At 39.1% G+C, this 15,792-nt stretch overlaps 1 protein-coding gene across 2 annotated transcripts in view; it reads right to left on the bottom strand.

The window, feature by feature from the left end:
- Positions 1-12,626, bottom strand: part of LOC133649045 (neuroligin-3) — a 647,322-nt gene extending 634,696 nt beyond the window's left edge. For both annotated transcript variants that reach the window (XM_062045739.1, XM_062045740.1), the window contains exon 1: positions 12,163-12,626. The gene's annotated coding sequence lies outside the window, so the exon portion shown is untranslated. The remainder of the gene's footprint in view (positions 1-12,162) is intronic.
- Between the last annotated feature and the right edge of the window lie 3,166 nt (positions 12,627-15,792).

The following is a 15,792-nucleotide window of genomic DNA, read 5'->3' as shown; positions in this document are numbered from 1 at the left end:
ATAAAGCGTAGACATATTTAATGGCTCTAATTTTTCCATTGATTTATTTTAGGCATGTGCTTAATAACAATGAAGATGATTAATTCCTTCATAAATATTAATTTATACTGTAACTGTGCTGCTCCTTCAGCTATTACAAACATTTTAATTACTAACGAAATGTTGTCCATTTAAAAGAAACCAAAGAAAAAAATAACCATGTTTAAGTATTTTTAAAACAGTTAAAATAGCAGCAACAAACAACAAAACACACAATCTAAGTTCCTCAAAAAAAAGAAGCATTTTGTGGAGTTTAAAAAGCTGTACACTGGTATATTTACTATTTTAGCACTCTAATAGACTCAATGTGTACAATTAAATCTTTAATTAATTCTTAAAATGTTGGCTATTTAAAGGCCTACTGAAACCCACTACTACCGACCACGCAGTCTGATAGTTTATATATCAATGATGAAATCTTAACATTGCAACACATGCCAATACGGCCGGGTTAACTTATAAAGTGCAATTTTGAATTTCCCGCCACACTTCCGGTTAAAAACGTTTTATTATGCTGACGTATGCGTGTGACGTCACAAGGACAAGGGAAGTATTCGGAGCCCGGAGAATCCTATACAACAGGCTCTGTTTTCATTTCATAATTCCACAGTATTCTGGACATCTGTGTTAGTGAATCTTTTGCAATTTGTTTAATGAACAATGGAGGCTGCAAAGAAGAACGTTGTAGGTGGGATCGATCGGTGTATTAGCGGCTGGCTGTAGCAACACAACAAGGACTACTTAGCAGACGCCTAGCCGATGCTAGCCGCCAAACCCACGGATGAAGTCCTTCGTCGCGCCGTCGATCGCTGGAACGCAGGTGAGCACGGCTGTTGATGGGAAGATGAGGGCTGGCTGGCGTAGGTGGAGCGCTAATGTTTTTATCATAGCTCTGTGAGGTCCGGTTGCTAAGTTGCTAAATTAGCCTTAGCGTCGTTAGCAACAGCATTGTTAAGCTTTACCAGGCTGAGAATTTTTAACCGTGTAGTTACATGTACATGGTTTAATAGTATTATTGATCTTCTGTCTATCCTTCCAGTCAGGGGTTTATGTATTTTGTTTCTAACTGCATTTGAGAACGATGCTATCACGTTAGCTCAGTAGCTAAGTGTGTCACCGATGTATTGTCGTTGTGATAAAAGTCACTTTGAATGTCCATTTCGCGTGCTCGACTCTCATTTTCAAGAGGATATAGTATCCGAGGTGGTTTAAAATACAAATCCGTGATCCACAATAGAAAAAGGAGAGAGTGTGGAATCCAATGAGCCAGCTTGTACCTAAGTTACGGTCAGAGCGAAAAAAGATACGTCCATCACTGCCTCTCTAGTCCTTCACTCTAACGTTCCTCATCCACGAATCTTTCATCCTCGCTCAAATTAATGGGGTAATCGTCACTTTGTCGCTCCGAAACCCTCTCGCTCCATTGTAAACAAAGGAAAATTGTGAGGAATATTACCTCCTGTGACGTCACGCTACTTCCGGTACAGGCAAGGCTTTTTTTATCAGCGAGCAAAAGTTGCGAACTTTATCGTCGATTTTCTCTACTAAATACTTTCAGCAAAAATATGGCAATATCGCAAAATGATCAAGTATGACACATAGAATGGATCTGCTATTCCCGTTTAAATAAATACAAATCATTTCAGTAGGCCTTTAATAGAATGTATGTGTAATCTTATGATACCTCCACATTGGTGCCTGTCTGTGTGTGTGTTTGTGTGTGTGCACGTGCAGTTTGTGTTTGTTTAGATGCCTTGTTTTATGGCATTGCAAATTGACTCAATGTTTAATTTACCTGAGGGAACTCTCCTGAAGGAATCAATAAAGTACTATCTATCTATCTATACTATATTTGATCATTCTTAAAATGTCGGCTGTTTAATAGATTGTATGTGTTATCTTATGATACATCAGCATTGGTGCCTGTCTGTGTCGCTCTCTCTGTGTGTGTGTGTGTGTGTGTGTGTGTGTGTGTGTGTGTGTGTGTGTGTGTGTGTGTGTGTGTGTGTGTGTGTGTGTGTGTGTGTGTGTGTGTGTGTGTGTGTGTGTGTGTGTGTGTGTGTGTGATGTGTGATGTGTGATGTGTGTGTGTGTGTGTGTGTGTGTGTGTGTGTGTGTGTGTGTGTGTGTGTGTGTGTGTGTGTGTGTGTGTGTGTGTGTGTGTGTGTACATGCGTGGTTCGCGTTTGTTAAAGTTCCTTTTTTGACGACATTGCAAATCGATGCTGCTTTAAAACATACTTGAATTGATGTACAAACCCCAAAATCAGTGAAGTTGGCACTTTGTGTAAATCGTAAATACAAACAAAATACAATTGTTTGCAAATCCTTTTCAACCTACATGCAATTGAATAGACTGCAAAGACAGGATACTTAACGTTGTTATTTTTGCAAATATTAGCTTGTTTGGAATTTGATGCCTGCAACAGGTTTAAAAAAAGCTGGCACAAGACTGAGAAAGTTGAAGAATGCTCATCAAACACTTATTTGGAACATCCCACAGGTGAACAGGCTACTTGGGTGCCATAATTGGATACAAAAGCAGCTTCCATGAAATGCTCAGTCATTCACAAACAAGGATGGGGCGAGGGTCACTACTTTGTCAACAAATGTGTGAGCAAATTTTCGAACAGTTTAAGAACAATTCTCAACAAGCTATTGCAAGGAATTTAGGGATTTCGCCGCCGGTAAGATCAAAAGGTTCAGAGAATCTGGAGAAATCACTGCACGTAAGCGATGACATTACGGACCTTCGATCCCTCAGGCGGTACTGCATCAAAAAGTGACATCAGTGTGTAAAGGCTCAGGAACACTTCAGAAAACCACTGTCAGTAACTACAGTCAGTTGCTACATCTTTAAGTGCAAGTTAAAACTGTACTATGCAAAGAAAAACCCATTTATCAACAACACCCAGAAACGCTGCCGGCTTCGCTGGGCCCGAGCTCTTCTAAGAATGGACTGATACAAAGTGGTCTGACGAGTCCACATCTCAAATTGTTTTTGGAAACTGTGGACGTTGTGTCCTCGGGACCAAAGAGAAAAAGAACCATCCGGATTGTGATAGGCGCAAAGTTGAAAAGCCGGCATCTGTGATGGTATGGGGGTGTATTAAGTGTCCAAGGCATGGGTAACTTAACATCTGTGAAGGCACAATTAGTGCTGAAAGGTACGTACAGGTTTTGGAGCAACATATGTTGACATCCAAGCAACGTTATCATGGACGCCCCTGCTTATTTCAGCAAGACAATGCCAAGCCACGTGCTACAACACCGTGGCTTCGTAGTAAAAGAGTGCGAGTACTAGACTGGCCTGCCTGTAGTCCAGACCTGTCTCTTATTGAAAAAAGCTTCAAAAAGTGGTTCCTCAGTTCCCAAACGTTTACTGAGTGTTGTTAAAAGGAAAGGCCATGTAACACAGTGGTACAAATGCCCCTGTGCCAAATGTTTTGCAATGTGTTGCTGCTATTAAATTCTAAGGTAATGATTATTTGCAAAAAAATTGAAGTTTCTCAGTTCGAACATTAAATATCTTGTCTTTGCTGTTTATTCAATTGAATATAAGTTTAAAAGGATTTGCAAATCCTTGTATTATGTATTTATCTACGAATTACACAACTTGCCAACTTCACTGGTTTTGGGTTTTGTAGACAAAAGTTTAGCTGGCTGACTTCGGCTAAAATGATAGTTTAATTTTTCACACAACTTCGTCTCACTCTTGTTAGCTAGCTAGCAAGATATAAGCTAACACTCTTACCAAAGTTGACAATCACAGACGTACTGCCATAAAAACAAAGTCCGCTTTGCAAAATGAGCAAGGTATTCATGTTTTTTTAACAAGAATAAGAGGAAATATCCTCACACTTAACTTGTTGTCACTCACAATTTTTTAGCGAATGACCCACTTCTGCCCGGAAAAACAAATGATGACGTCACAATTATTGTCGACAAATATAATTGTCGGCGACTAATTTTATCGTCGATAATGTCGACTAATTGTAACAAAACAATTGTAACCTTTAAAAAGTGTGAAGAGAAAGCAATAGTTTAGGTTGTCATTAGCCAGCTAACTACAGTAGTTGGAACACGACCGTTGGCCTTTTTAAGTTAAAAAAAAAAAATACCAGTTGGGATTGGTCGTCACTCGGGCTGGGTCGAAAAAAACTATATCAATATATATATAGCGGTAGACACGTAATCAGAGGTGGGTAGAGTAGCCAGAAATTGTACTCAAGTAAGAGTACTGTTACTTTAGAGATGTATTACTCAAGTAAAGGTAAGGAGTAGTCACCCAAATATTTACTTGAGTAAAAGTAAAAAGTATGTTGTGAAAAAACTACTCAAGTACTGAGTAACTGATGAGTAACCTGTTCGTTTAATGATGACGGCAACAAATAATGCACAAAAACATAAAAATAGTAATGAGCAAATTCAGAGCCAGGAATATCTCTTAAGCAACTAAAACAATAATATATATTAAATAATAATACATTAACATAAAAAAATTAAGGCACATTGAGCCACAATAACTTAACAGCACCATAGGCTCAGTAGGCAGAGATTACAAAGGAAAATAACAAGTTAGCCTTTACGCAAACCATAAACTGATAGGTGTGGGCTGCACGGTGCACCTGGGAACACACTGTGCACTTCTGATTGCTGTTTCTATGCATGCGTGAGTGTGTGTGCGACTGTGCGTGTGAGTGTGTGTGTCTCTGTCTGTCTATGAGGCTGCAGTGCGTTAATAAATGTCCCCACACGATGTACATTTGACAGAGATTCATAACAGGGAAGCTAACATCAGCCTACGGTGACAGCCAAAATATCTACTAACATTACTTAACGTGATGTGCTTCCTCAAATTTGATGTTGAGTTCATGTAAGCTTAAGCTTGTTAATCATGTGACCGCCTGGCTCTGTTTGATTGGTGAAACTGAGTCAAACGTCACCAGTGACTGTATTTGATTGGTGAAACGCAGGCATGCGATAGATCCTACTTTGAAGGTCTGTCTGACAAACCAAAACAAACAAAGCGTGCATTAACAGATCGATAAAAATCAGTAGCGAGCTGAATGTAGATAAATGGAGCGGAGTAAAAGTAGCGTTTCTTCTCTATAAATATACTCAAGTAAAAGTAAAAGTATGTTGCATTAAAACTACTCTTGGACGTACATACAATTGATCCCAAAAGTTAATCAAGTAGATGTAACGGAGTAAATGTAGTGGGTTACTACCCACCTCTGCACGTAATCGATATCAATAAAAAACGCGTTCAATAAAATGTTCGATATATATGTATATATTTTTGGGTCGGAAGAAACCGGAAAGAATGAAGCGTGGTTGGTTGCCTGAACAAAGGCACTTGCGGTCTGGAAACCTAACAAAACAAGAAGTGAACAGCCAATCGCGTAGCAGTATCAAAAATCATGTTTGGTTGCACCATCTTGCTCTCTCGCAGTTGATTATCTGCATTGAGTGAGAAAAGAAACTACAAATGAGTGCTTCAGAAAACAATTCAATTGTCAATTAAACAGGAAAAGTCAGCTCGAAAGTCCATTTTTTGGACTTTTTCAACCGGACCGTGCTCATCTTTTCTTTTCAACCCTTGTCCATTCCCTATTCAGAAGTACAGAAAGAATAAGTGGGAACTAAGGCGCAGGACTCTATATATAAATTATAACAATATGTGCTACTTTAAAACAATAATTTGTTCCAATAAAATTGTATCAATTGCTGCATAACATGAATTCCTTTCCATACTTAAATTAGAATAAACAGACCAAATTAAATGTTAGACATACTATGTAACTTATTGGCAAAAAAGTGTTCTTCTCAGGTTTTTCTATGTTAACATTTTCACTTTTATTTTATTACACTTTATTAAGCATTTCTTACATAATCCATATTTTTGCACCTTAATTTAAAATAGGTTATTGTTAAATATTTATTGTGATTTTATAAAAGTTTTTAACATTGATTTTTTTTTTTTGGTGTGTTTTACATGGTTGTGTTGACATTTCCTTTCCTTTCTGCTTTGATACCTGACAGGATTATAATCAGAGGAAGGTAATATTTGAAATACAAATCATTTTATATATTTTCTCCTGGTCCATATTTTCCACAGGTCATAAAAAATATCAATTATCTACATCAACCAATATAAAAAACTTTAATCGTGATTAGGGCTGCAACTAACGATTAATTTGTTAATCGATTAATCTGTCGATTATTACTTTGATTAATCGATTAATAATCGGATAAAAGAGACAAACTACATTTCTATCCTTTCCAGTATTTTATTGAAAAAAAACAGCATACTGGCACCATACTTATTTTGATTATTGTTTCTCAGCTGTTTGTACATGTTGCAGTTTATAAATAAAGGTCTATTTTTTAAAAAAAAAAAAAAAAAAAAAAAAATTTATTTTTTTTAAAAGCCTCTGCGCATGCGCATAGCATAGATCCAACAAATCGATGACTAAATTAATCGGCAACTATTTTTATAATCGATTTTAATCGATTTGATCGATTAGTTGTTGCAGCCCTAATCGTGATACAGTTTTTAACTATATTAACCAGCCGTAGTCATCATTTTTTATTTGGGTTTGGTTGCCTTGTATACATTACGTTCTGTACAAGCGTGACCCCAGTATGCAGAACTGGCAGGCATAACACAGTTAAAATGTATCTAATAACAAAACAAAAGAAATAGTGCAGCAGGGAAGTGCACCGGAAACATAGGAAAAGCTATGCGGGTTTTAGTTAAAAAACAAAGCAACACGTTGAGCAACAACAAGAAGCAGAATTGATGCACAAAAGTTGAGCAATGATTCAGCACCGGCCAGAGGATACGGCTGGCATATAAAGAAAGCATCTTGATTGGCAACCAGGAGCAGGTGTGTCCTGATTGCCAATCAGGGGAAGGTCAGGAAGCCACCGCACAGACAGGAAATATAGTGACAAAAAAAGGCAAGCAAGATATGGACACACGAGTTAAATTAGCCAGGAAGTAGTCTTTGCCATTAACTCGAATGTGCCATTTTTGTCTTTTATTGAGTCCCATAAAGTATTTAAATTCCAACTATTGTTATTGCACAAGCGGTTCAATTGTAACGTGCATCTTAGTTTTAGTTTTAATTGCGAAATTGGGAAGTCTTGAAATTGAAACCATTAATACTAACAACATTTATCATTTTTTGGCAAATCCAATGTAAATTAGCACTGAGCTAGCACATTTTGAAAAGTGGGGCCTTACTTTTGCGCACCTTTTTCTTGCTTTACTGCCATCGGAATTTTAACATTACCTACTATCGAGGCAGTTCCACTGAGTGCTTGACTGCTTGTCAATCAATCAATCAAACTTTATTTATAAAGCGCTTTTCATACATAAAAGAGATGCAACGCAAAGTGCTTTACAAAGTTAAAAACAATACCCCGGTGACCCAAATCCTCCCATTATCACGGACACAGATACCAAACACAAACACACAACATACACACACAGGGGTGCAAACTAACTTTTTGACCAACTCGCCAAGTGGCTAGTAGGTGAAAAAACATACTCGCCAACCATATGTTTTACTCGCCAAATGCCAAAACAAACTATTTCCTTTACCATTGTATTCCGCCATGTAGAAGTGTTCACGTCACATTAAAACCAATTCTACAACCAACCAGGGGCCACAGTATAGTATATAGAGTATATAGATTCTTTTTTTTACTATCCTATGAAACTAGAAGCAGGACGCATGATGCAGTGCAGATAAGATTTTAAAAGATCTGTATTCAATAAAATTTAAGTAATATACAAGTTTTACAGTGCATTGATTGCTACAAAGAATAAAGAAATAGTTAAATATTTTTCAACATTGTCTGGATATTTACATTAATTTTTTTACATTTAAACATTAAAAAATATCTGCATTCAATAAAATAAAAGTAATATGCAAGTCTGATTGACCGTGAACTGCTTGCTACAAAAAATATAGGAAAAAAATATTAAATCTGTTGCCAACATTGTCTGGATATAAATAATGAAAGAACATTAATGAAAGAACATCAGTTTTTTCCCTGCATCGTCGTATAGCCACTTCGTCTGAAACTTTCTCCCCCCAGTTCCAGCGCTGGTCGGTTTGGGTTTCGCAGCATTCGCATCGCGACCCCCCTCCTCCTCCTCCTCCTCCTCCTCCTCCTCCGTCCGTGCCTTTTTAGCTATGGGTTTCAGGAAGCGCCACATAACGATAAGATTTATAGGCTTAAGGCTAGGAAGAATGATTGTTAGCTATTAAGACTCGAGTAACGTTACCGGTACACTCTGTGACTGTCGCCTGAGAGATATCCCTGTAGTGCGCGCTCTAAGCTAACTACTAGGCTAGCTAACTGCCGTCTCTTAGCAACTAGTCTACGGAACGTCGAACGTGACATCACAACAAATATGTGCTTGGTAAAATAATGATCTCCGTGTTGCTTTAGGTACCGGTAAGCGCTGCATTATTGCTGTTGTGAACCTCACTTTTTCAACTCGCCAGCGTGGCAAGTTAGGCAAATATTTTACTCGCCAAAGCTAAAAATAGCTCGCAAATGGCGACTGGCGAGTGTTAATTTGCACCCCTGTACACACATATGCAACTATATGGACAAATGATTGCATGGCTGAGTACAGAGGAAACATGTGAGTAAACACTATCACAGGAGCCATCCGCACCAGGAGGTCCTCAGACCATGGCCACCAGGAGGCTGACACAAAAGTGCCTCCACAAGCACGGCTGATAACCCCTGAAGCAGATGGCTCACCTGAGGAACGTTGGAAAATAAAAATAATAAAACTTGTAGAATAGTAAGAACCATAAGTAGAATAAAATACAAGTAAAACATTTGAATATTAATAGAAAAAAAAAAGATGACAATAAAATGAATATACAGTAAATAAATAATAAATCAATATAACTAAATATAATATTGCATTACTAATAGGATAAAAAGTAAAATAAAAATGACTTCATTAAAATAATTGACATTGGCTTGTTTCCCAGCCAAGTGCTTAAGCCAGTGCCAAGTTTGCAACCGCACGTGGCATCACGTGAATCAAACGTATCGATATTGGCATTTGATTTTACATGAATCACTACCTGGTAGAAACAATGGAGTTGGGTCAGTACCTAAAAAAATAACCAAATTCGGTACCCATCCCGAGTGACAACCATTCATGTATTAGGGTGGGTTGTCCCAATGTTTTCTTTGATACTGCAGTTTATAACCTCTTTTGTTTAAAATGGGTTGGGAAATGAGAGGGACAGCTAACACTTTACGCTTCAATTCAATGCTTGAACAACTCTCGAAAGATGTTTTGATGATGAGCAATTCACACTAGAGTAAAAAAAAAGTGTAAAAAGCAACCCCTGCTCTTCCCTACTGCAAAAAGTGAGGCTGCTTGTAAGAATTAATGGCGTGCATAAAAAAGGCAACAAGCGATCCATCTATCAGAGGATTCCAGTGATGAGCATTGCAATAATACCTCCATTCTCTCATATTAATAAAATATACTCATCTCTACATAATCAGATCCCAAATGCATTTTAAATAGGCATTTGAACTGAGCTGTCTATGCACACTATATTGACAAAAGTAGTTGGCCACCCATCCAAATGATCAAAATCAGGTGTCCTAATCAATTGGCTCGGCCACAGGTGTATAAAATCAAGCACTTAGGCACGGAGACTGTTTCTACGAACATTTGTGAAAGAATGAGCCGCTCTCAGGAGCTCAGTGATTTCCAGCGTGGAACTGTCATAGGATGCCACCTGTGCAACAAATCCAGTCGTGAAATTTCCTCGCTCCTAAATATTCCAACGTAGACTGTCGGCTTTATTATGAGAAAATGGAATAGTTTGGTAACAACAACAACTCAGCCACGAAGTGGTAGGCCACGTAAACTGACAGAGAGTGGTCAGCGGATTCTGAAGCGCATAGTGCAAAGAGGTTGGCGACTTTCTGCACAGTCCGTTGCTACAGAGCTCCAAACTTCATGTTACCTTCCAATTAGCCCACGTACAGTACGCAGAGAGCTTAATGAAATGGGTTTCCATGGCCGAGCAGCCGAATCTAAGGCATACATCACCAAGTCCAATGCAAAGCGCCAGATGCAGTGGTGTAAAGCATGTTGCCACTGGACTCTAGAGCAGTGGAGAGGCGTTCTCTGGACTGATGAATCACGCTTTTTCATCAGGCAATTTGATGGACGAGTCTGGGTTTGGAGGTTGCCAGGAGAACGCTACATTTCAGACTGCATTGTGCCGAGTGTGAAATTTGGTAGATGAGGAATTTTGATGTGGGGTTGTTTTTCAGGAGTTGTGCTAGGCCCCTTAGTTCCAGTGAAAGGAACTTTGAATGCTCCTTGTTACCAAAACATTTTGGACAATTCCATGCAACCTTGTGGGAACAGTTTGGAGCGGGCCCCTTCCTCGTCCAACATGACTGTGCAACAGTGCACAAAGCAAGGTCCATGAAGACATGGATGACAGAGTCTAGCGTGGATGAACTTGACTGGCCTGCACAGAGTCCTGACCTGAACCCAATAGAACACCTTTGAGATGAATTACCGTATTTTTCGGACCATAAGTCACAGTTTTTTTCATAGTTTGGCCGGGGGTGTGACTTATACTCAGGAGCGACTTATGTGTGAAATTATTAACACATTACCGTAAAATATCAAATAATATTATTTAGCTCATTCACGTAAGAGACTAGACGTATATGATTTCATGGGATTTAGCGATTAGGAGTGACAGATTGTTTGGTAAACGTATAACATGTTCTATATGTTATAGTTATTTGAATGACTCTTACCATAATATGGTACGTTAACATACCAGGCACGTTCTCAGTTGGTTATTTATGCGTCATATAACGTACACTTATTCAGCCTGTTGTTCACTATTCTTTATTTATTTTAAATTGCCTTTCAAATGTCTATTCTTGGTGTTGGGTTTTATCAAATAAATTTCCCCCAAAAATGCGACTTATACTCCAATGTGACTTATATATGTTTTTTTCCTTCTTTATTATGCATTTTCGGCCAATGCCATTTATACTCCGGAGCGACTTATAGTCCGAAAAATACGGTAGGCCTTCTCGACCAACATGGGTTTGGAGGTTGCCAGGAGAACGCTACATTTCGGACTGCAATGTGCCGAATGTGACATTTGGTGGAGGAGGAATTATGGTGTGGGGTTGTTTTTTCAGGAGTTGGGCTTGGCCCCTTAGTTCCAGTGAAAGGAACTTTGAATGCTCCAGGATACCAAAACATTTTGGACAATTCCACCTTGTGGGAACAGTTTGGAGCGGGCCCCTTCCTCTTCCAACATGACTATGCATCAGTGCACAAAGCAAGGTCCATAAAGACATGGATGACAGAGTCTGGTGTGGATGAACTTGACTGGCCTGCACAGAGTCTTGACCTGATAGAACACCTTCGGGATGAACTAGAACGGAGACTGAGAGCCACACACATAAGTGTGTGGCCTTTTGGAAGAATGGTCGAAAATTCCTATAAACACACTGCGCAACCTTGTGGACAGCCCTCCCAGAAGAGTTGAAGCTGTAATAGACGCAAAAGGTGGACTGGCATCATATTGAACCCTATGGGTTAGGAATGGGATGGCACTTCAAGTTCATATGTGAGTCAAGGCAGGTGGGCCAAATACTGTTGGCAATTGATTACAATTACTATCATACCAAAATGCTTGATATGAAGTGGCACAACAAATAAAAATCACAATTTTAGCTCTGTGGAGAATGCATGTGAGAAACTTATGCGGTTATTCCACGCAGACGTCTGTGCGTCATTCCTTTATCACGCACCAAAAAATATATGTGTCTTTCTGGAAGTAACAAGTGTTCGCAAAGGGGACAAGTAACACAAATCTCTCTTTGGGGGGTTGCTGGAACATCGTCGTGTGTCAGTGCGGCCAAAAGGACCGCATGCAGTTATTTTTGCGTATGATGGGGCAGCGCGTTCAAGTAACAAACCCAAAATAGGAACAGCCTCGTTGCAAAAAAAAAAAAAAAAAAACATCACTTTTTGCGCAAATAAAAAGGCGCTGCTCGTTAACACCACGCAGTGACTCACCTGCACAATCCAGATGTAAATGTCCCCATGCCGTGTTCTTCTTTTAAAAAAAAAAATAAGAAGGAAAAAACACGCGTGGGGAAAAAAAACCGGACGTGGGGTATGTACTCCAAATCCAAAAAAATGTCCTGTTTGTTTAAAGTGAGGAATTATCGCCTCCAGTGCAGCAGGTCTCATTCCATCCTCCCCGCTGTCCTTTTGAAAACATGTCTCCGGCTGCGAGTTGTTTCCAGCGGCTTCGCTGCCCCTCTCCGTCCGCCTGCCTCTGGATGCTCTCTCGCCTCAACTCGACAGGCTCAACGAGAACGCGCCGCGCGACCCCGCTGCTTCCCTCCCGAGCGCCCAATTGGAGCCAGAGAGGAGAGTTACTAGGTAACCAAGGGCACGTATGAGCGTCATACAGGACGAGGAGCGCGGCTTTTCTTCTTTAAATGTCTTTTCTTTTTCCGAGTGCCTCAAGGCCAGAGTGCGCTATTGTTTGTCATGTACAGTCATACCTCATATGTATGTTGGACACACAGATACGAGGCACTATAGGAATGGGCAGAGTGCTCAATAGTCATTGATTAAAAAGGGGCGCCAACTTTCCAATGTATTTCACACTCTTCCGGCTTCTTGTACGTCATGACGTAACTACATACGTACGTAACGCATGCGCGCGCATTATCTGCAAGTGTTGTTAGCTAGCATTAGCTATCATGAATGTATATTCTATCATCACAACCATAGACATGTTATAGGTAAACGCAGCGTTGGCTGCTGTGGACCCGAGAAATTCGGCCGCCATCTTGAAGTGGTGATGAGGAGCCGACGAGCCGCCTAAACCTGTGTTTTTCAACCTTTTTTGAGCCAAGGCACATTTTTTTTTCATTGAAAACACCACCAGCAGAAATCATTAAAAAATGAAACTCAGCAGCCGATATTGACAGTAAAAAGTTGTTGTCGCAACTGTTGGATATGACTTTAAACCATAACCAAGCATGCATCACTATAGCTCTTGTCTCAAACTAGGTGTACTGTCACGACCTGTCACTTTACACTGTGACTTATTTTAAGGTTTTTGGTGTTTTCCTGTGGCAGTTTCATGTCTTCCTTGAACGCTATTCTCTGCATCTGCTTTGTTTTAGCTATCAAGAATGTTTAAGTTGTTGCTGTCCTTCTTTGTGGGGACATTGATGATTGTCATGTCATGTTCATATGTACTTTGTGGACGCTCCACACGCTGTAAGTTTTTGCAGTCGTCCAGCATTCTTTTTTGTTTACTTTGTAGCCAGTTCAGTTTTAGTTTCCCTAAGCTTCAATGCATTTTCTTAGGGGCACTCACCTTTTGTTTATTTTTGGTTTTAGCATTAGATACCTTTTCACCTGTATGCTGCCTCCCACTGTCGTCTGCATTTTGGGTTCAGACAAACCATTGTCATCTCACACAACCTGTTCCAGACATCTACAAAGCAATTAGCTACCGGCTGCCACCTGCTGATATGGAAGAGTATTACATTGTTACATTGTTATTGTTACCATGAATTGCAATAACCCCGACTTAAATAAGTTGAAAAACTTATTCGGGTGTTACCATTTAGTGGTCAATTGTACGGAATATGTACTGTACTGTGCAACCTACTAATAAAAGTTTCAATCAATCAATCAATCAAAAGTTGCCGAGCTCTTGATAGCACCGACACTCAACAACGGCACATTATTTGCAGACTATAATTACTTGTTTGCGAAAAATATTTTTACCCCAAATAGGTGAAATTACATGGGCCACGGCACACCAGACTGTATCTCACGGCACACTAGTGTGCCGCGGCACAGTGGTTGAAAAACATTGGCCTAAACTGACAGTTGACAGGTAGAAAACAAAGACGCCGAGCTGGTGTTCAGCGTTTTCCTGCTCAAATGAGCGGACTGTTGAAAATAGAAACCGAGGGATTACTTTTCACAAGTAAGATTTAACATTAACGTACTATTGGTTGTATTTTGTGAAAAGAATATTACCACAGAGTTGAGAAGGAGCAAATATCTCCAATAGTACTGAAATTGTAGCCTCTAGCAAACAAGAGTATGACCATAAAAGAATTGCTTGTCAATGAAATTAAATACATTTAAAAATGTCATACTTGAATAACATAAAGTTGAAATAAATGATGAAGATAAAGATTGTAAAAGCCAGATTGGTGGTTTTAGCTGATATAAAGACTTTCAGGTGTTTATGTTTAAGTATTTGGCAGACGCTTTTATCCAAAGCGACATACATAAAAAATACATATAAAACAATCACTGTAAACATTATAATTTAAGGGAAGACTGTAATACAATCTATCAACACAAATTGTCAAGACAGAATAAACTCTCTGCTGCTGCAGCAACAGAGATACAGTCTATAGGTCCCTAAGATATATAGATATCTAATGTATTCATACATTGTTTATGTAGGATATACGCATGTATTTATAACCTAATCATATTGTTTCTTGAACTTAAAAATAGCTGACCGTTTTTTTCCCCCCTTCTCTGGGATTATATTCCCAGTTTTGATCTCGGACGTCTGGTCACTTATAGTCTATTACTGTTAAGCAAACTATGAATAATAAAACACGCCAAAACATGTGTTCTTTATCATAGCTACACGTATGACAGAAAAACACGTGAAAATCAGTGGTATTCAGTGAAGTAAGATTAATTAAATGCGCTGACAGTTCATTGCTCCTGCCAAATGAATTGCACTGAGTGGAGCGGATCACCACTCCAAGATGGTGGCCCCGCGTCTCGTCAGCGCCAGTAGGCAGTAGCGCTCGATGCTGCGTCTACTTATAAGATGTCTATGATCACAACAACATGACTGCAAATTGTTCGTTGCTTCTTTTTGGACTGCTTTCGTATCTGCGCGTACGTGTTGACGAGATAGGGTGAGTGACCGCCGTGAACACCAATTATTTTATTCAAGTGTTTTCTGAGGTAGTACTTGGTGAAAAATGTTTGAGAACCACTGGTCTAGATAATATATATTGGATGTGCTTTGATGTAAATATTAAGTACATTTTGATCCACATTCACATTTACAACCTCTGGCTTAAAGAGGAACTGGACTTTTTGGGGAATTTTGCCTATCGTTCACAATCATTATGACGTCATGACGACAGATGGATTATTTTTTTTAAGTATGCATTCTAACTTGTAAATAAACGTAAATAAAAGTCTGCTTACAGCGGAGCCATTGGGAGATCCTCTATTCCGCTCTTAAGATCCAATAACCATGAATATTAATCAAGTATTGGTGGTATTGTTATTCCATACTTGCCAACCTTGAGACCTCCGATACCGGGAGGTGGGGGGTCGGGGTTGGGGGGGCGTAGTCGGAGGTGGGCTTGGGGCGTGGTTGGGGGCGTGGTTAAGAGGGGAATATATTTAAGCTAGAATTCACCAACTGAAGTATTTCATATATATGTATATATATATATATATATATATATATATATATATATATATATATATATATATATATATATATATATATATACATATGTATGAAATACTTGACTTTCAGTGAATTCTAGCTATATATGTATATATATTTATTTTATTATACATATACATAAAAGAAATACTTGAATTTCAGTGTTCTAGAGG

This window comes from Entelurus aequoreus, linkage group LG04, assembly GCF_033978785.1.
Source record: "Entelurus aequoreus isolate RoL-2023_Sb linkage group LG04, RoL_Eaeq_v1.1, whole genome shotgun sequence".
In the NCBI taxonomy this organism is placed as follows: Eukaryota; Metazoa; Chordata; class Actinopteri; order Syngnathiformes; family Syngnathidae; genus Entelurus; species Entelurus aequoreus.
The sequence above is the reverse complement of the archived record's forward strand: the minus strand, read 5'-3'. Positions and strand labels throughout refer to the sequence as shown.